The sequence below is a fragment of the Rhineura floridana genome, chromosome 1, assembly GCF_030035675.1.
Source record: "Rhineura floridana isolate rRhiFlo1 chromosome 1, rRhiFlo1.hap2, whole genome shotgun sequence".
NCBI lineage: Eukaryota > Metazoa > Chordata > Lepidosauria > Squamata > Rhineuridae > Rhineura > Rhineura floridana.
Window position 1 is genome coordinate 2,185,818 of NC_084480.1, and position 22,044 is coordinate 2,207,861.

Genomic DNA, 22,044 nt, shown 5'->3' on the forward strand with positions numbered 1-22,044 from the left:
GCAGGCTGGCAAAGGGCTGTAGTGCCCATCATAGAATCACAGAATAGTAGAGTTGGAAGGGGCCTATAAGGCCATCGAGTCCAACCCCCAATCAATGCTGTCCAGCTGCCTCTTCAATGCCTCCAGGATTGGAGAGCCCACTACCTCCTGAGGTCATTGGTTCCATTATCGTACTGCTCTAACAGTTAGGAAGTTTTTCCTGATGTTCAGCCGAAATCTGGCTTCCTGCAACTTGAGCCCATTATTCCGTATCCTGCACTCTGGGATGACTGAGAAGAGATAAATAAATAAATAAATAATCTTTAATTTGTTTGTCGCCTATCTGGCAATTAGCCACTCTAGGCGACGTACATTAAAATGAGATAAAATACAAAAATTCAAATGCAATCACATAATAACAATAAATAAAATATTGGACAGTCATCGGTACATATAAAAACAGTTATAATAGCAGCATACGACAGATGACAAAATCATGGAGATTTACCCATCCCAAGGACCTCATAGGCCTGTTGGAATAGCCACGTCTTCAGGGCCTTGAGGAATACGTCTAGGGAAGGGGCATGTCGGAGATCACATGGGAGGGAGTTCCAGAGAGTGGGGGCCACCACAGAAAAGGCTCTCTCCCTAGTACCCACCAACCTAACTGTTTTGGTTGGCGGGATTGAGAGAAGGCCTTGTGTGGCTGATCTAGTAGGGCGGCATAGTTGGTGGCGGTGGAGGCGCTCTTTCAGGTAAGATCCTGGCCCTCCTCTGTGTGACAACCTTTCAAGGACTTGAAGAGTGCTCTCACATCTCCCCTCAGTCTTCTCTTCTCCAGGCTAGACATGTCCAGTTCTTTCAGTCTCTCCTCACACAGCTTTGTTTCTAGTCCCCTGATCATCCTTGTTGCTCTCCTCTGAACCCATTCCAGTTTGTCTGCATCCTTCTTGAAGTGCCGTGTCCAGAACTAGATGCAGTACTCAAGCATCACTTCCCGCAAGCACCTCCCCACATGTGCATTTAATACATGCAGAGAGAAAGTCCAGTTTGCATCCCTGCAATTCAACCCCCTAAGCCTCTCACCATGGGGCTTATTTGTATTTCTTATTAAAATGTTCAGATTTCTTTGCAAACATGTTCAAATTTTGTGATCCACTTTCTTACAGGCAGAAAAGAATGCTCAAAACACTGGAGCAAAATGGCACATTGATTTCAACATCTATGCTTCATTATTCCAGTGGGTTTCAAAATTTTCTAGCTTCAGAGAACCCCTTCCAAGCTGACGTGGGTTTGCCAAGGAACCGCTGTTTGCTGCAGAGGATTGTGGTATGCCTCCTAGGGCATTCACGCGGTGTGTTGGCCAATCTTGCTGGACGTCACTGTGGCTCTGTGTAAGCTGAGAATGCATCACAGGAACACACCCAACACTCTCCTGCATTGCACATCACAGGATATGATCAGTAGTGGTGGACAACCTATTTTTCAGGGAACCCCAGAAAATATCCAAGAAACTCTTTCTCAAGAACAGAGCCAGAGTAATACTGCCTCAGCCCATTTTCTCTTGACATGTAAATCAGTTATTCCCCCCCCCTCATTCCCCACAACCGTAGTTCAGAATGAAAACTTCATTAACTAACATGTTGCACTCTATATTTAAAAGAGCCATCTTCCACTTTCTGCATTCTCAATAACCAACCTCACACTTTTCAGCCCCAAAAGCATTTTTAGCATTAATTATGAAAATGGAAATGGAATGCCTTCAAGTCAATTCCGACGATTCAGAGGTAGTTTTACCATTGCCTTCCTCTAAAGCTGAGAGGCAGTTACTCGCCCAAGGTCACCCTAACCACTACACCGTACTGGCTCTCTTCTGAGGGGAAATAGGAAAGACAACTAGGATGAACATATCCTTAAAATGCTCCGTCAGAAAAAGCCAAGGGGCACACTCAAAATATTCAAGTGCCTTCAGGTCGTATCTGCACTGCTGACTTCATTTTATATTGCTTTCCCCTGAGAATCCTGGGGATTGTTGTTGGCAAGGTGCTCTGAATTCTCTTAGAGATCCTAGGCCCCCACTCAAGAACAACAACCCCAGAAGCTCCTAAGAAGAGGGGATGCGGATGTAAAACCCGTTTTCACTCAGTGCTGAACATACATTCTCTGCGTTTCCGGAAATACCTCCCAAGATTTATGAGGACAAGGGGGAAAATAATGAACAAATACTGAGCAATGATGAACTCTGTCAACATACATTGCCAGAAACCAATATCCAACACAACTGTTCCAATTTCATCAGGGTTGGAAAATTTCCATCATTGTGCCCTGAATTCAAAATCACTCCTGGAAAAAGTCCATAATTTTAAAATTACATTTTTTAAAAAACCAAACACTAAAATAAATACTTGTAGTGAAGTAACTGGCTAGAGGTCTACACAAAATCACCACCACCTCAGCCATTTTGTTTTACACCTTGAGCACTCCAAGACGGACAGAAGCCATTTAGTCACGTTGACCGCCAAAGAGTTCTCTCACTGAGCTGCTGTGGGCTTGAGGCTCTGAGAACAATGGACATTTTAAGATAAGGCTTGACGTTGGCACCGAATACCTGCTATCGATGCCTCAACTGGCCTCCCTTCCTCAACTTGAACCTGGAACAGGTTCAGAGGAGGGCAACAAAGATGATCAGGGGACTGGAAACAAAGCCCTATGAGGAGAGACTGAAAGAACTGGGCATGTTTAGCCTGGAGAAGAGAAGACTGAGGGGAGATATGATAGCACTCGTCAAGTACATGAAAGGTTGTCACATAGGGGAGGGCCGGGATCTCTTCTCGATCGTCCCAAAGTACAGGACACAGAATAATGGGCTCAAGTTGCAGGAAGCCAGATTTCAGCTGAAGATCAGGAAAAACTTCCTAACTGTTAGAGCCATACGACAATGGAACCAATTACCTAGAGAGGTAGGGGGCTCTCCAACACTGGAGGCCTTCAAGAGGCAGCTGGACAGCCATCTGTCGGGAATGCTTTGATTTGGAGTCCTTTACTGAGCAGGGGGTTGGACTTTATGGCCTTATAGGCCCCTTCCAACTCCACTATTCTATGATTCTATGATTCAGCTTCCTCGCTTCAAAACAACAGTCCCTGTGCCACCTCAACCAAGACCACGAGTCCTGCTCCAGGAATCTGGGGCCTCTTCTTCTGAGCTGGAGGTGGCAGGGAGTAACACCGGGCCCTTTTGCTAATTAAACTATGAGTCCTTCCACGAACTACAAGCCCTCCCCCCCAGCTCACTGCCTACCACGCTAGCTGGTGCCACAGCAGCCTCTATGACGGAAGCGACTGTCTTCGCTTCCTAACATGGCCGCACTCCCGTGGCAACAGGCCAATGCTAGGTCTTCCGGTGGTAGCTCAGAATTCTCCTGGCAAGCTGGACAACTTATTTTATTGCCTGCTCTGTTCTAAGGGAAGGCAATAAAATGAACAGAGACATAAAACCTCATTACAACTTAATTTCATTCCAACGCTGAAATCCATACTTTCAACCTCCAACCCTCTAGCTTCTTTCCTACACGCTGCTGCTCAGGAAAGTTCAGCCACAGTGAACGCATTCCGAATGCTGGGACTCGGCCCTAAAAAATTTGATGCGGCAACTTAAAAAAAAAAGTGCCCTTGAGCATGTACATAATGGATTTCTGTCAGAACAGAGTAGTCACAGCTAAGCTGTGCATTTCTTAGAATAGGGGCAAGCACTTTCAGGCAGACTTCATCCCTTGGCCATCTTCTGTTGGGGCCTTAGTCTCAGGGCTTCACCTGTTGTAAGGAGCCACCAGAGCTCAGTGGCAGGCAACATGCTTTGCATGCAGAAGGTGCCCGATTCAAACGCTGGAGCTGGTGATGGGGCTGCCTTCAGGGAGTGCCAGGCACCTCAGTCTTTTACTGAGGCCTTCAGGACGGGATCCTACAATATGAGTCTGCCCAAACACCACTGCCATCAACTGAGGCTCTCTGTCACCTCCTCCACCATGGTGACTGGGGAAGGGGTCCTCTTTGGCTATTGCACCCCATCTATCTAAAAGGAGTCTCACCTGGTGCCAAATATATTGTCCGGTTGCTGCCAGCAGAGACGCTCCAGCATGGAACGTAAACCGGTTGGCTGAACAAGACTTGCCTGCTCAGCTGAGCTTTTTAGGCACAACAGTCTGCTGGAGGCGTCACACATCCCTAAGAAGAGGGCACCATTTGTATAAGAACATAGGAAGAGCCTGTTTGCTGCATCGAGACCAAAGGGGCCCATCTAGTCCAGCATCCTGTTCTCACAGGGGCCAATCAGATGCCACCCTGGGCTCCTGCCAGGAGGAAGGGTGGAATATAAATCAAATAATAAATAAATAAATGCCTACGCCGGACTTAAGTGCAACGACACTCTCCCCATTTGTGATACCCAGCAGCTAGTACTCAGAGGTAGACTGCTTCTGACACAGGAGGTGGATGCATTTATAGATGAAAAATTAGATCTACAGTAGGGCCTCACTTTATGGTGCTTCACTTTACAGCGATTCGCTAATACAGCGGTCTCAATTAGACATAATTAGACTAAAGCCCCACTCATATGGCACTTGTTCCGCTTTTACGGCGGTTTTCAGGCATCACGCGCCATTCTATTCAATGAGTTCCGCTTTACAGTGGTTTTCACTTTACAGCAGGGGTCTGGAACGTAACCCGCCGTATGAGTGGGGCCCTACTGTAATCATTTAAAGAGAAATACACACACTTCCTCATGGGGGTGTGAAGGGGAGGAGTGTGACGTGGTGACCTGAGTGTTTGTGCTTGCCTCCTCAGTTTGCTGTCCAGGTGCTGCTGTTCACTCTTGATGGCTCCTGATTTCTCTTCTTCAGAGAAGGTGTTTTGGACCGGAGCACCCTTCAGACAGAAGACTGTCTTCTATACTGTAGGACACGGGCGGCAGTTCAGTGATAGAGCACGCACTTTGCAACCAGAAGGTCTCTAGTTCAGTCCCTGAACATCACTTTCCTGAGGCAGTCGTTTCCTCTGTTGAACTGCTCTGACCACTAGGAAATTCCTCCTAATGTTTATTGCAGAAATCTAATGCCTTGCAATTTCTCGTTCTAGCCCTGATTTCTGATGCAACATCTAAAAAGCCTGCTCCATCTTCTGCGTGAGACACACAGCCCAACAGCCCCTTCTGAAGACAGCTATCGTCACCATGGCTCCCGTCAATCTTCTCTTCTCCAGGCTAAACATACACAAGCCCTTACTGTTGTATTCCAGAGCAACTGAACTGGGTTTGCACCAGAAAGTGTATGGTAAACTTGGAGCAATACAGCCAGAGTGATATCAAGAAAGAAAGAAAGGAAGGAAGGAAGGAAGGAAGGAAGGAAGGAAGGAAGGAAGGAAGGAAGGAAGGAAGGAAGGAAGGAAGGAAGGAAGGAAGGAAGGAAGGAAGGAAGGAAGGAAGGAAGGAAGAAACCATCCCCCATCCAGGTTTAGACAGATTGTACACAGGAATGGATCAATCAGAAATAAACCCAAAGCAAGCTATCTGGTTAATAAAAGGCTAATTAAAGAGCAGTAATGAGGGCATAGCTCACTCCATCTGGGAGACTCAGGGCAGCTAATAGATTAAACACACAAAATATCCACTTTAAGAATCCCATTCAGCAGCGAAAGCTCAATTGGTCTCTTAACCCCACAACCTTCGCTCTGCTTATTCGCTGTACAAGAAGCCACCACCAGCAGATCTTGCATTGCTTTCAAAAGATTGTAATGCCAGGCTTTGATAAATCTCCAAGGGAGAGCATTCCTTAAATGCAGAGCACATGCGCTGGAACTTTCCACAGACCTTCCTGGTTTATTGCACTGTTAAAAGGTTGCTTTTGCTTGACTTTGAAGATACAATTCACCAGGACTGTGGCTGCTGCTATTGGAATCCTAGCTCTGGTTTTCCTTCAGCTGAGAGATCTAGAGGAACATTTTGACTTAGAGAAATCTGAGTGTAAGTTCAGCGTCACTCCTGTAAGGAGCACAGTGATAGCACTGAAGCATCCTCCTCCACCACTGCAAGAGCGCATTGGTGTTATTTTTACTGGAAGAAAATTGCAACAAGTTTGGGAGGAACCCTTTTCAGTGGCAACAGGACAATACAAACGTGGCAAACTTGCAATGTTTCTATTGTTTTATATTGCATTTTTTAAGTGCTATAAGCTGCTTTGTAAGGGTTTTGCCCTAAATGGTGGAGTTAAATATATTTAATAACCAAACTGCTGCAGCTGTAACAACTCTCTCTTATTGTGTGGAAAACACACATTGCAAAGATAAAGAAGCTTGTTGCATTGCACCTGACAAGACTCTTTGAACTTAGCTACACAGGAGTGCGCGCTTACCAACACTCTGACTCAGATACACAAGAGCCCACCGTGTGGAGTGGCCTCACTGACTCAGGGGTCCTGGAGTTCTGACTCAGTGGATTATGACTCAGAGATGCAGGATTGCTTCTGGCAGAGCCAAACTAACTTGGCCAGGATTAGCCATGGGAACCCACGGCTAGCTTGGCACACTTGGGGCATGCCCCACTGATATAAAAACGCACACACAGTATAAAGATGGACAGATTCATGCAAGGCAAGTCTCCTTCAGGCACACAGTTTCACAAGCAGCGCTTTGCACCAGTTATGATGCATGGAATCTTTCCTCCTCTGGCACATGTTGCAGCTGGATAAGACCATCGCTCCAAAACCCATGAATGCAAGCCTGCAGCCTCCCTCCCTCATTCTTCAGAGAACTCCAGAGTGCTCCCATGCAGCAACTGCTTACCTTCAAGTCCTGCTGCTTCTGCCTCTCCTGTTCCCCATGGCCTTCAAGCTGCCGGATCACAAAAACTCTGGGGGGGGGGAATAAAAAGAATGAGAGAGGGGAGGGTTATTCTTAATGCTGACTGCAGCGGGAGACTTGAAAACACACTCACCCAATTCCCTCCACCGTTTCTGCCCCTCGCCAAAGCCCCCAGCCCACACCCTCCCCTCGGCCGCCTCACTGCACCCAACCAGAGCCCCTCGTGCACCAGTAACCTGAAGCTCTGGCTGGAGCTGAACAGCGACTGCTCTGTTAACCAGCAGCCAAAGCAGCCCAGAGGCTCCCGCCTGCTTAGGAGGAAAGGAAAACTGTTCCCTCACCCCCCACCCCAGCCACACACTGGAGAAATTCCTAAAAATAATGTCAGAAGCAAAGCGCTCATAAAGCCTCAGTGGCTGGAGTGAGGGGTGGGGGAGCGAGGGGGCTGGGTTCAATTGCAGGCTGCAGATGTGAGGAGCTACATCCAGGCCCCAGCAATTTGCTCTGCAGGGAGCGGTTTCCAGGGACGGTGCTGAGCACCTGGCACACAAGTCAAGCTGCACAGGCCTGGGCATCAGTCTGGGTGGCGGCGAGGATGACAGCGGGATGAAACCTAGGGGCATTGTGAGAATCCACACAAACCAAGCAGCCCTGCTCAACTTCCTGTGAGCGGAAACGAGGCTAGCAAGCTGTCACTTGTGGCCGAACCGCGTTCAGACAAATTCCCTGACAGCCACCAGCTTGGTAGGAACAGAGTTCAGATCAGGGGTCACCAACGTGTCCTCTCCCGTGGGCACACACGGACCTGCAGAAGTGTCTCCTGGTGTCCGCAGGCAGCCCTCCCCCGCTGAAATTAGGGTGCAGAGAAGCCTTCTGTTGTAGCTGGCAGAACATGGGCAGGGAGCCTCCGACCCTGCAGCAAAATGAGGCCCTCCAGGCCTCCTTGAATGGCCCTCGGAACTCCCTCCAGTCCACCTTTAGATGCAAGTCCTGCTTTTTTACTGGCAGACCACATGCCCCACCAGACTGGCAAAGCCTCTCCAAGCCAAGTCTCTGCCTCATTTTCTCTCCCTTGGCCTTACATTTTCAACTGTTCCTCCCAGTAGCCAGAACCACTTTTCTTCCCAGCCCCACACTTCATATGATATGCATGCGCATACATGAAACATGGCGGTTACGAGTGAGGCTCTCTCAGCCAGACTCTGCTAACAGACACAGTGATGCAGGGCAGCTGATGGTAGGGGAAGAGGGAAGGGGTTGGCCCACATAGTTTGGGAGGTCTTCTGGATAACAAGCTGACAAAATGAACTTGAGCCACTACTGTGATTCTGCAGCAAATATGGACAACACCATTTTAAGTTGCAGAAGCATTAATTTCAAAGCACAAATATATTCAACTGGAGTCCAGGATTCATTTCAGGCCACTGCAGTTCCAACAGGATGTTGGCAAGTTGGAAAGAATCAAGTGGAGAGCTACCAAGATGATTGAGGGTGGCTAACAAACCTGAAAGCCTGCAAGAACTAGACACAGCACAGATAATCAAGAGACTTTTCAGGAGTTGAAAAGAGAAGTAGAACAGAGAGGGAACGGCTGTTCTCTTTGTCCACTTAGGATGTGGGTATAGCCCAGTGGGGAGGAGAGCCTGGCTGGGAGTCCAGAGTCTGTGAGTTCCAATCCCCGCTCGTGTCTCCTGGGTGTCAAGGGCCAGCTAAAGATCACCCCCGCAGGGAGTGGCTCAGGGTCTACGTGCCCTGCCACCTGGGCAGCCTGTGCAGTAAGATAGGGCCTCATAAGGTCTGTTGTATTGTTCTATGGCCCTATTCTTAAAGTTTTAAATTGTCTTAGTATTTTAAGTGTATGTTTTATGTTTTTAATGTTACGAATAGTTTAATTCTATTTTAATTGTATATTTTTGTATGTTTTTTACCTATGTGTAGTTTTTATTTGTAAGCCGCCCTGAGTTCCAGTTTTGGAAAAAGGGCGGGGTAAAAATAAAGATTGATTGATTGATAGTCCCAAGGAGCCCAGTTGCCCCCCAGCTAACACTTGCGGACAAGGAAAGGGCTGGCATGTGCAGCTGTGGCAAGCTGAGCAGGCCCTAGCCAGCTGGGGAGGACTAGCCGCAGAGGGAGGCAATGGTAAACCCCCTCTGAATACCACTTACCATGAAAACCCTATTCAGAGGGTAGCCATAAGTCGGGATCGACTTGAGGGCAGTCCATTTCCATTTTTCCAAGAAGCAACTGATAACAGCAGCATGCATAGAGCATTTCATAGTATTTATAGTGCTTCACATACATAAGCTTTTTTAATACATACAAACAACCCTGCCAGGTAGGTCAGCCTTGTTACTAGGGATGTGTGGGACCTGAGGTGGAGGGGGAATAGCTTGCCTACCACAACCTAAGGAGTTCAAGGCAGAGGCGAGCTACACCTCAGTCTGGTGCCCCTCTGGACCCCCACTCTTATCCCCTGTGGCTGCCTAAGGAGGGTGTGGGATGGGGTGGGGAAGCCCAAGGGCCACGTTCCCTTCTGGGCAACCCTCCAGGGGCCACATGCCAGTGGTGGGCAGGGCCAGAGGCAAAAGTGGGCGGAGAAACAAATGTAAACTGTCCGGCCAATTTTCCGCCGCACTCAGACACTCTTCCGTGTCTTCCGTCCAGACAAGCAAGAGGCCTTACCAGGGCTTAAGGATCCTTTCCAGCCAGTAGGGCTGGTGAAGTGGTGTAGCCAGAAGAGAGTTCCGGGGGCCAGACAGAGAGGCTTGGAGGGCCACATTCAGCCTCCAGACATGAGACTTCCTTCCCAAGGGGTAGAATCTCCATCCTTCCAGGCTTTCAAGTAAAGGTGCCTGTTTGGGATGCTCCTGTCCTAGGTAGGGCAAGCAGTTAGATGAGAGCCTTGCTAAGATGCCCAGCTGAACTGGGAGAGGCCCCAATTCTGCTGCTGCTCCCTGCCCCGCCCCCTGGCAGTAGCAAGAGGGATCAAAGTACTCCCAGAGCACCTGGGTCCCTTCATTGTGGTTTCCCCCCCTGCTCCAAAACCACCGGAGTGCAACCTCTTTCCTGCTGGATCACGCTGAATAGCGGTGCTTTGGATACTCGAGCCTTCTGGCACAGGGCACAAGCACGGAGGCGCTTGGGTCAGCCAGCAGGCGAGCTCCAAAGCAAACAGCCCACCGTTCCTTCACTCCCTGGGACGGGAACACCGCATTCCAGCTGTGCAAAACAGCCCTCTGCTGCTTGCCACGGACTCGCTTCCAAAACAAAGGCCCCTTTTGGTCTCAGTGCACCTGAAACTTGGCACAGGAAACAGCCCCCAAAAGGTGCCGGGCCGTAGATTCGGCCTGGGAGGGGCCCATTAACCTCTAAGCTCCCAGAGAAAAAGGAAGTCCAAGTAGGATGTTAGAAATGCACCATGTGGAGGGTGACGGCACATGATCTGTTCCATCAGTCACTTTCTGCTCAGCTCTGACCTTGCCAAGCCGTGTGGTGGCCATCACCACAGCAACTCACGTCAGAAACAAATCACAGGAAAGGGAAGGACTCTCATTCTGTGGCTGCAGAAGCAGCAGATATGCAGAACTCCTGGGCATTCTTCTGCTGTTGCCCCTGCACCGTGGAATGTCCTTCCCTCTGCGACACATGAAGCTGCAGTCACCAGTTGCTTCGGACGCCTAGTGAAGACTGATCTTTTTGCCAAGGCTCTCCCTGGCCCGTAAGATTGGACCCTCTTTTACGTATTTGAATCCTATGAATTACTGTTTTATTTGCTTTCACATACTTTCATGTGTTTCACTGCTGCTTTGACGTTGCTTTTGGCTTTGTGATGTACTGGAGACGAGGCTTCAAATCCCTACTCAGCTTTGGGCTAGTCACTGCCTCTCAGCCTAACCTACCTCACAGGGTTGTTGTGGGGATTAAATGAAGAGGGGGAGAACCATGTACACCACCTTGAGCTCCCTGGAGGAAAGGTGAGATATAAATGTAATAAATACATAAATAAAATCCCATCAGGCTGCAGAGCAGAGAGAGAGAAAAGCAAAGCAGGCCTATTACATTGCATCTGCTGAAAGATCAGCTGCCTTTTGTCTCTCCTTCAGTTAGAACCCAGACACAGCACATTTGGACAAACTGGAACAGGTTCAGAGGAGGGCAACGAGGATGATCAGGGGACTGGAAACAAAGCCCTGTAAGGAGAGACTGAAAGAACTGGGCATGTGTAGCCTTGAGAAGACTGACGGAGATATGATAGCACTCTTCAAGTACTTGAAAGGTTGTCACACAGAGGAGGGCCAGGATCTCTTCTCAATCTTCCCTGAGTGCAGGACACGGAATAATGAGCTCAAGTTGCAGGAAGCCAGATTTCAACTGAACATCAGGAAAAAGCTCCTAACTGTTAGAGCTGAATGACAATGGAGCCAATGACCTTGGGAGGTGGTGGGCTCTCCAACACTGGAGGCCTTCAAGAGGCAGCTGGACAGCCACCTGTCGGGGATGCTTTGATTTGGATTCCTGCACTGAGCAGGAGGTTGGACTTGATGGCCTTATAGGCCCCTTCTAACAATTCTATAATTCCATAGCCTAGCAGCAGCAGCAGCCATTCCATCAGGATACCCAAACTGTTTTCATCTTTACTGAAACATTTTCTTGCATGAGCTTCCTTTTCCGCCCTCCTATCTCCTTTTCCTTTTGTGCTGTCTTTTAGATTGCAATCCTGGCACCAGGAATTGTCTTTTTGTTGTTGCTGTTTCTAAACTGATCCGTAAGGCACTCTGGGAGCCCTCTCAGGTAAAAAGGCACTAAATAAATAAACGGCAGCTCTATGATCAAGAAGAGCATTTCTACTGAGCTGGTCTCTGTTAGGAAAGAGGCTTAAATTCCGTAAATGTAAAGGCAAGGCTGGAATAGGAGCCGCTCCACGTGTCCTTTTTATTCCGCATTCATAACAACTTGTGCTCATTATACTGTTGGGCTGGTTCTACGCAGTCCCACTTTCAATACTGTTCATGTCTGCAAAGTTTTGGGGCAGTCATATTGCTTCATTTTGAGCCGGTGCATGTCTCATAACTTCCTGCTGAAATCCTGTAACTTTTCATGAAACAAATGTTCCAGGTTTTTAGTTTGGTCCCACCTTTCTTGCGTTATAATGCAAGAGTGCCCCTCCAGACAGCAATAATACAGTAACCTTGAGGATGCATGATAAGGCAGAAAACTGTGTGGTCACTCCAGTATCATGCCATCACAAACGCACTGCTATTGCTTCAGTGACATGTTGCAGAATAGACCTGCAAAAAGACATCAGTCTTGACAGGCCCGAAGTCCACATATTTTGGGGGGCAGTGGGGGGCATTTTGTGATATAACGGTTCCATATAGAATTATTTATTTATTACATTTATACCCCACCTTTCTTTCCATGCTAGAAACCCAAGGCAGCTTACATATGGTTCCCAGGTGGTCTCCCATCCAGGCACTGACCAGTCCTGGCCCTGTTTAGCTTCAGCAGGGAGCTGGCCACATGTGCCTTCAGACCATAGGCTGGGACTATGGGAATTGACCCTGAATTAATCCCCACTGGACCACACTGGGGAATTTGCATATCTAGAGCGAGTGGCAGAGTGCATATAATGGAAACATTTGCAAGGTGGTATGCCACTTTCTCCTTGTTCTTCTGCCATCTATTGCCATATCAGTGGTGGTCTCCACAGAAACTAGGATGAAAGAGTGCCTGCCTCTTTTGTGACCCAGGGACCAAGCATCCCACAAGCGGGAAGGAGTCCCTATGGTGGAATTGCCCAGTAACCCTTTCCCACGACAAAAGCTGCAGGCAACCCCGGTGAGACCAGAATGAAAATGCAAGACTGAAGCTCTCACCTTAAGCCATAATGATACCTCCTTCCCAGGAGTTCTAGGAAGCTCAGAGCTAAAAGCGCTCTATGAATTCCGTAACTTCCATAGTTTTCCAGAAGGGCCTCTCCTCTAGACAGGCCAAAAGACCCAACAACACTTCAGCTTGGAACAGAGAAGTATCACAGATACTTCTCTGTTCCCCAACATGCTCTCAAACTGGAATGGTTCACCCCAATGGCAGCTCGTGGCTCCATGTTGAAGCACCATCGACAGCTCCTTGAAAGTTTGGACTGAAACCTGGATGCAGATTCCGCTGCCCCATTGACATGGAACCACCAGCCTCAACTAGTCCACCCAATTCATTTTGAGACGTCCAGGTTCCCCACAGACCAGGCGCTTGGGCTTTCAGGTGTGCCAGTCTACGACATGCACCTGGGAAGAAATGTTGCAGGCCCAGCAGAGACGGTTTCCCTCCGCCGGTTGCCTATAGGGATGCCCCACAAGAACAGGGCTTGCTTTTCTGCAGGTAACTTCTTACAGTCTTGGTTATATGCTAAAAGGTCACAAAACAGGAGCTGTCTACATGAGCCCTGAAATGGTCTGAGCTTTCAGCGGATCCAGAAGATCAGAGCATAGTTTTTAAGAAGTTTTGTGCCTTTTTGTCTGCAACCTCGAGAACATGCAGGAAAGTTTTACTATGAGCTTTACAAACCTGAGGTCAGCAGGGATCAGGCCTCCAATAACCCTCACAGCAGGGAACATATTCCCTTCCAAGCATCTTTTGAAATACGACAAAACATTTTTTAAATTCTGCCCACCCCAGCAAAGCCAACACAGATAATCCAGAAAGTGGATGGGATGCAGGAGCATGGTTTAGTGTGGTTTGTCAGATATCGCCTCAGGGGGCAAATTGAGGGGCCCTAAAGGGCCAAACTAGGGCCATAGGCCGGAGATTATTGGATATGAAACCGAGAGAGGTAGAGATCAATTCCTCTCCTCTGTTCTACAGGAGAACAAGTTCTATCAATGGCTATTTCCAGCTTCAAAGGCAGTGTAAACTTGAATGGCAGTTCATGGGGAGAAGCCCAGCATCACTGCATGGTACTCCAGATGGGCCCAAAGGTTCCTCCCTTAAAATGCTTTTCATGCAACTGGATTTGGAGGCCACCATTTAAAGGTTCCCACAATGCCTAGGCGCAATGATACATCTGGGGCATTGTGGGAAAATAAAATGGCAGCTCTCAGCCACTCAGTGTTCTGCTACTCCACATTGGTGCCACTGCCATCCCCTCTCCCCCATTTAGGAGGAGGCTCACCAAGATGGCGCTTTGTCAATGCTATCACCCCCCAAAACCCCCCACTGGAGCAAGTTTTGGCAGGGAGTTGGAGTGTAGCAGTGGGAGTGAGCTATTGCCTTCTGGGTTTCCCACTGGCTCCTGGGTGACCGCTGAAGGAAACCAGACGCTGGACAAGGTGGGCCTTTGGCCGGGCTCTCCCAGTGTTCTCCAAGAGCTCAAGTCACCACACCGGACCCCAAACGGACCCACCTTTTGGCTGGTCGTTTGGACTTATCTTGCAGTTAGACAAGCACAAAACCATTCAGAAGACCAGGTGATCTTAAAAATGAAAACCTTGGGCGGAGGGGGTAGCGGAGAACCAGCTGAGGCTGACTTCTGCACATCAACCGGTGGCTGTGTGAATCTGGCTTGAAAGATTTGCAGCGTGAGAATTGTGACAGAAAAACAGGAGAGGGAAGCAACGCACATGGAAGATTTGAGTTGGCAGCAGGGCTGAAAGAACCCTCCAGAGGTCAAGCTGACCGAAAAAAATACCCAGAATTTGGATGCAGACCTATTCCTATCTGGGCAACACACGCGCCACATGGCTGGCATCCTCCATGGGCCTTGCCTGCAGTCCAGGCCGCTTTGCAGAGACATGGTGCTCAGCCAGCTGAAGGCCTGACTGAGCATCCAGCCCCGTTCCCCCCCTCCGTTCTCTGCCCCCAATGCAAGCAGCCTTTGCTCCTGGCCCCTGCAACACAGAACAGCGTTCACGGGGCACAGCTGGCAACATGCTGTCAGCGCACCCCCCCTTCCCTTCCCTTCCCTTCCCCTCCCAGTCAGCAAAGCAAGAGCCAAAACCTTCCCCCAGCAGTCAGCGAGGCCATGTTTCTAAGCTGGTCCTGGCAAGGGGAGCAGTAAAACAAGACTCCCTCAGGTGCATTTGCCTTGGCCCGGGTTCAAGCGCAGCCAAGTAGAGCTACAGAAAACATATATTTAAAAACCAACAGAGGAAAAAAAACTTTGCTGGGTGGAATTCCGTGTGCATACACTTTTCTATCAAACCCAGATGCTGAAGGTGCAGAAGTGAGGGGGATGGGAAACATAGGCTTCAAAAATAAGAAAAGGGGAGCCTTGTTTGAATCAGGGCTGGAGGGGCTGGCTTCTCCAGCTCCTGCAGTGAGACTGGGGGGGGGGAAGAGTGGAGAGAGGGGCCCTGATGTGGGTTTGGGGAAGGCAGGCGATGCCGATGGGAAGTTGCTACTCGCTTTGGAAAAATACAAGGCTTGTCCAGATGACTGCAGCACGCTACCGGGGGCAGTGTCCTGAGAAAAGAGTACCCCCTCGCATTCACACACACACACACACACACAGAGACACACTCCCCTTCCCCACCCTGAGCAGCCTTCTGGCCCATCATCAGCCACAAGGCTGACAGACAAAAAGGAGGTTGCTCCACAAGACCCCCAGAAGATGATGGGTTCTTCCAAAAGGAAGTTTACTGTGGAATCGGACACAATTTTTTTGCAGTGTCCACACACAACACAGTCGTCATCAAAATGCCAACCCATACATTTTTCTTTTTTTTAACATTTCATCTGGATTTTCTCTCACTCTGGAAAAACCGCTCAATAAAAACAACCTATTACTAGGGATGGGGGAGGAATTTGATTCAAGTTGCATTTAAAGGTGAACTTGCTTGATTTGCGTATATGAACCAAAACATGACCACCCTTCAGAATTCACATTTCTCTGAATTTTGCATTGCCGTTTCCCAGCCAAGCAATCTGTACAAAAATGCATATACTAAGGTAAAGTGTGCCTAAAAATGCATAGTGAAAATAACATTAAAAATGTGTTATTTTACAGGAAATTGCAGGAAATTTGCAAAATGTGTATATTAGGCAAAATTCCAAACAAACACAATATATTAGGGAAATTCACATTAAAATGCTGATGAATTTTCATGAGAATTTTATAAAAATTGCAAACTGATGTGAAAATGTGGAGCGGCAAAGTTAAGATTGGAAAAAATAAGAAACTGAGAGAAAGCAAAATTGGCCAATTCGGCCCATCCTTTGCCTCAGTAGCCCACACAGCAACACACAGGAATCATAGGGGGATGGGGGTGTCAGCCCAACGGCAGAAGGGTGAACAAAGCCCTCCACAATGTGGTGGCACCCACCACTTTCCTCCAGAAGAAAGAGAGGGAAACAAATGGGCAGACTGGCCCTTTCCTATCTGTTACACATCTGCAGTCACTCCTGGTGTGAAAACTTGTTAGTGCTTTGCAGGTGGGGCCAGTTTGTCACATGATGTTTTGGTGGGTGGTCTTGGTCACCGCACTCGTACTTCCATTTGCTCCTCACCTAAGCAGAACCCTACCTGTTTTGCCTCCAGCAACCAAAACAATAGGAGCATTCCTATTACCACTAACTGGCCACCCATTAGCTACCGTGCCAAGATCAAGGTTCTGGTTCTGGTGCACAAAGCCCTGTACAGCTTGGGACCAGGATACCTGAAAGATCGTCTTGCCCCTTATACACCCAGCCGATCACTGCGTTCTGCAGGTGAGGGCCTCCTGCAGATACCATCTTATCAGGAGGTCTGTTCTGCACAATATAGGAAACGGACCTTTAGTGTGGCGGCACCAGCACTTTGGAATTCCCTTCCCTTAAATATTAGGCAGGCACCATCTCTGCTGTCTTTTCAGCGCCTTTTGAAGACCTTCCTCTTTCAACAAGCCTTTTAAGCAGAAACCTTATTCCAGTCTGCGTCTGCATTGGAATTGCTTTATAAGATGTTTGTAAAGCGTTTTTTTTTTAAGAGAGTTTTTTTCGATGTTTTGTGTTTAGGATGTTTTAGGATTTTTTAGAGTTTTGTCTCTTGTTTGCCACCCTAGGCTCAGTAGAAGCTTAACAAACAATAATAACAATAACAGCAACAACAGCCACATGCTGAAGACATGTCCAAATTTCAACAACCTGAGTCAGAGGACCTTTTCTCTCAAGAAGTCCACAAAGCGCACGTGAGGGATTACCTCAGAGAGTGTCATGGCGGCACACACATTAAAAATTGATGCAGAGGTCATGCTCAAGCCCTCTTCATCTGCATTTCAGTACACTGTATAGTTAAATATCAGTACTGTGCAAGGTCTCTGTATTAAAGAAAAAACTAAATACACAAAATGGAAATAGATGCCCCTCCCTCAAAAAACACCCCACAAGCACAAGTTTCCATTACGTCCACTGTGAAACATGATAATGAAGAGCTGGTGACATTTGCTCTTCTGCACTTCTTGTGCATTGGGCTGAAGACAACAGAATGAAATTCAACAGGGATAAATGCAAAGCTCTACAATTAGGAAAAAGAAACCAAATGCACAGTTATAAGTTGGGGGATACTTGGCTCAGCAATACGACATGTGAGGAGGATCTTGGAATTGTCGTTGATCACAAGCTGAATATGAGTCAACAGTGTGATGTGGCTGCAAAAAAGGCAAATATGGTATTAGGCTGCATTAACAGAAGTATAGTTTCCAGATCACATGAAGTATTAGTTCCCCTCTATTCAGCACTGGTTAGGCCTCATCTTGAATACTGCATCCAGTTCTGCTCTCCACACTTCAAGAAGGATACAGACAAACTGGAATAGGTTTAGAGGGCAACAAGGATGATCAGGGGACTGGAAACAAAGCCCTATGAGGAGAGACTGAAAGAACTGGGCATGTTTAGCCTGGAGAAGACAAGACTGAGGGGAGATATGATAGCGCTCTTGAAGTACTTGAAAGGTTGTCACATAGAGGAGGGCCGGGATCTCTTCTTGATCGTCCCAGAGTGCAGGACACGGAATAATGGGCTCAAGTTGCAGGAAGCCAGATTTCGACTGGACATCAGGAAAAACTTCCTAACTGTTAGAGCCATACGACAATGGAACCAATTACCTCGAGAGGTAGTGGGCTCTCTGACACTGGAGGCATTCAAGAGGCAGCCATCTGTCAGGAATGCTTAGATTTGGATTCCTACATTGAGCAGGGGGTTGGACTCGATGGCCTTATAGGCCCCTTTGAACTCTACTATTCTTTGATTCTATGATAAGTGGGGGGAAATATTTAAAGATGCATACACATAGGTAGGGAAATGCCTGCAGTGATGCCCAGAACAGGAAAAGGTGGTGAAGGACAAGCAATTAGTCACTGAAGCATTGGGGGGGGGGAACAGCATGGAAACATTCTACCAAAGAATTAAATAAAATATTTAAACATTTAAGCAAGCTACAGTACTAGAAAATGGGTTTTTATACAATGACTTAATACACAGGATTGTTAAAATTTACTGTAGTATCAAGAAACAAAACGTCAGTGTGAAAAAACCTAGTTAATTTGATTCTTGCCAAATACAATGAACAGGTCCATAACAATGGAGGCCAAATTTGTTGCTGATACAGATTTTCATTAAAAGACGGGTTTCACATTCTCAGAAGAATAGCATCCAACTCCCGTGACTTATTAATTACCTCTAAATCTTTATCCTTTCCCACCCCCATGGGCTACAGGTACTCAGCTTAATTGATAGGCTGCCTTTCTGAGTAAAACATTCTCAAGGTGGCTTACATAGAAACAATTTAAAATTACAGTTTCAAAAACAATAAAAATGAAAAATAGAATTAAAAACCACAATTTCTACAAGACACCCACATTAATAAGCCGGAAGCATATTAAAAAGTACACATCCAGACCCAAGCCATTTGCCAAAGAGGAGCACCACACAAAGACTATCCTTCATTTACAGATAGGGTTGCCAGGTTCTTGGCCTGAGACTGATCCTGTATCTTTAGAAGAGGAAGTCAGCCAAGTGCAGGTGTTCTTGCAACACTGTAATGGGAAAAACCACGAGGTGGAATTCTCCCTCCTCCCTGCACACCTTTTAAAGATACAGAAGATCTCTTGGAGGCTGGGCCTGGCAACCAAGAGGTCTTCTGTATCGTTAAACTTGAACATCAGACCTCTGAGCCCTGCCCTGCCTACCTCCTCCTGGCACTTCCACTGCCCCACATCTGCCCATCTGGCGGCATTTCATTACCCTCTTTGCTGACGGTTCATCAGGAAGGAATATCCCTCTCCCCCTTGACCTAGGAAGCGGCTGGCCCTCGGAAACTGGGGCCACCGGAGGTGCCACGTCTCTGGGCAGTCTCTAAGAGGGTCTGAGTGCTGTCAGCCAGCAAATGCAGCACATGCAAACAGAGTCCTCTGCATCTCCTGCCTTGGCCAGCTTCCTATTTTGCTTGGTGCAGGCAGCATTTCTGAAAAGGCAGCAATTCAATTGAGGATCCAGCAAATCCCTGCCCTATATGCACTATGGGTGTGTGTGTGTGGGGGGGGTGGAGAGCGGCAGGAAACACCTAACAGGAGTAATACAGACCAGAGGCACTGACTCCCCAGCTGTTCCACAAGGCCCAGGGCTTCCTGGCCGGATACTCTCTCCTGTGGGCAACTCCTTTCCCCTCCCTCTCTATGCACCTATTTGCAAGAAGTCCTGCAAGAGGATGCAGCATGTCACCAGCTCATATTTTCACACTTGCTGGCTTTTGTTTGCCCAGCAGGCAGGCTTCCTCCTCTCCCAAAATAATATTAGTGCCTCAGCTGTGCTGCAAAGGGCAAGGCTGTGGCAGTCAGTGTTCCCCTCTATTCAGCTCTGGTTAGGCCTCATCTTGAGTACTGCGTTCAGTTCTGGTCTCCGCACTTCAAGAAGGATGCAGACAAACTGGAACAGGTTCAGAGGAGGGCAACAAGGATGGTCAGGGGACTGGAAACCAAGCCCTATGAGGAGAGACTGAAAGAACTGGGCATGTTTAGCCTGGAGAAGACAAGACTGAGGGCAGATATGATAGCACTCTTCAAGTACATGAAAGGTTGTCACATAGAGGAGGGCCAGGATCTCTTCTCGATCATCCCAGAGTGCAGAACACGGAATAATGGGCTCAAGTTGCAGGAAGCCAGATGCCGACTGGACATCAAGAGAAACTTCCTGTTAGAGCCATACGACAATGGAACCAATTACCTAGAGAGGTGGTGGGCTCTCCGACACTGGAGGCCTTCAAGAGGCAGCTGGACAGCCAACTGTCAGGAATGCTTTGATTTGGATGCCTGCATTGAGCAGGGGGTTGGACTCGATGGCCTTATAGGTCCCTTCCAACTCTACTATGCTATGATTCTATGACCATATAAGAATATAAGAAGAGCCTGCTGGATCAGGCCAGTGGGAAGCCTGCAAGCAGAACCTGAGCGCAAGAGCATTTTCTCCTCCTGCAGTGTCCAGCAACTGCTATTCAGGACTATCCAGCCTCCACCTATGGAGCAAGAGCATAGTCATCATGTCTAGTAGCCACTGACAGCCTTATCCACCAGGAACGTATCTAATAGTCTTTTAAAGCCATCCATGTTGGTGGCCATCATTGCCTATGTACTATGTGGAGAAGTCCTTTCTTTTGTCTGACGTGAAGCTTCTAGCACTCAGCTTACATTGGATGTCAAAGATCTCTCACAAGAGAGGGAGAAAAGCTTTTCTCTATCCACTATCTCCATGCCATGCATAATTCTACAAACTTCTATCATGTCTCCTCTGACCTGCCTTTTCTCTAAACAAAAAAGCCCCAAATGCTGCAACCTTTCCTCTGAGGGGAGTCATTCCATCCCCTTGATCATTCTGGTTGCCCTCTTCTGAACCTTTTCCAGCTCTACAATATCCTTTCTGAGGTGAGGCATCAGTGGGAGACTAAAATGGCCCACATTCTCCCAGGGGGTGGCTGCCCCACAAATAAGACACACAAGTAGGCAAGGGGCAGAAGGCACTCAAAGGTGCTGGTTGACGTTTGATGCCCCCCCTGCCTTGAATGGGAGCATAAAGCAATCTGGTGAATGTCAGGTCTTAATCTGAGCTGGAACTCAATCGCAGATGTGCAATAGTGATGCACTGATACTGTTATCAAACATGGAATACAGAGCACCCTATTTCCATATTTTCCTTGATGCATTAAAAACACAAGTAAAAGGGAAGAAAAGGGGAAATCTGCTAACCTGGAAACAGAGGAAGACAGCAAAGGCAAGCATGTCATTTATAGTGTTAACTTCAGGTAACATCAAGGCATGGCACACATAAATAATTATATACAGGTGAATTGCATCTGGTAGTTCATCTAACGTCAGTAAAAAGAACAAAAGGTACGATAAAGTTCTCCATTATCCTTCTGAAAGCTCAATCTGTAGATTTTCAGATAAGGTTGACAGGTGAGTCATCACAAGAGCAAATAAAGCCAGTTTTTCTGTTATTGTCCTACTCTTGTCAAGGAAGTGTGCGCATGGCTGGTCAGACTTTGAGCTGCAGTGCATGTGGGGGAGGGAATGAACCCTATCCCCACACGCCACCCATTCACTCCACACATATCTCCCCAAAACCCTTGAAGACGGTCTTGAAGCGCCAGCCGGTGCAGAATGCAGCTGCCAGACCTGTGAGCGGCACCACAAGATTGCATGTCATCCTGTGCTGCCCCCCCCTTGTGGAATTCTCTCCTGGTGGTTAATACGGTTCTCCCCACAGTATTGGTCTTTGACTGAAGACACTTTAATTCCTCCAGGACTTTGGAGACCACCAAGCACCCTGCTGGCTGCTCCCCGCTGAATTATTTGCTATTGCCCTTCTAGCGATAGGTTTTTGCGTACATGTTTTATGGTTGCACACTGCATTTCATTTTACATGTGGCATAACGTCCGGGGAACCTTTGATTTGAAGGGCAGTTTTAAACTATAAGTAAAAAGAAAATTAAAAACCCAAACGCATCGTTTCCCTTCCTTGGCCATCACAAAGATTGTGCCCTCCTTGGCCCCAGTTCCAAGTGCTAGGGTCTGTCTAGAGATTTTCCCCAGGCATGGCTTTCCTGAGCTCCCTGGCCACACCACATCCAGGGAGGGGAAACAGACCTGGCAGCACTCAAGAAGGGTTTAAAGTTACTGCTGGGAACTCAACAAGCCAGTCACGCAGGCAGACACTTCCATGGCTCGTTGCCCTCACACTGCGACACTCAGGCAG

General features: G+C 47.9%; 1 protein-coding gene across 4 annotated transcripts in view; it reads right to left on the reverse strand.

Moving 5' to 3' along the window:
• IL11RA (interleukin 11 receptor subunit alpha) overlaps nucleotides 1-22,044 on the reverse strand; it is a 139,891-nt gene that overhangs the window by 63,151 nt on the left and 54,696 nt on the right. For all 4 annotated transcript variants that reach the window (XR_009760922.1, XM_061613062.1, XM_061613040.1 and 1 more), the window contains exon 2: nucleotides 6,811-6,877. The gene's annotated coding sequence lies outside the window, so the exon portion shown is untranslated. The remainder of the gene's footprint in view (nucleotides 1-6,810; nucleotides 6,878-22,044) is intronic.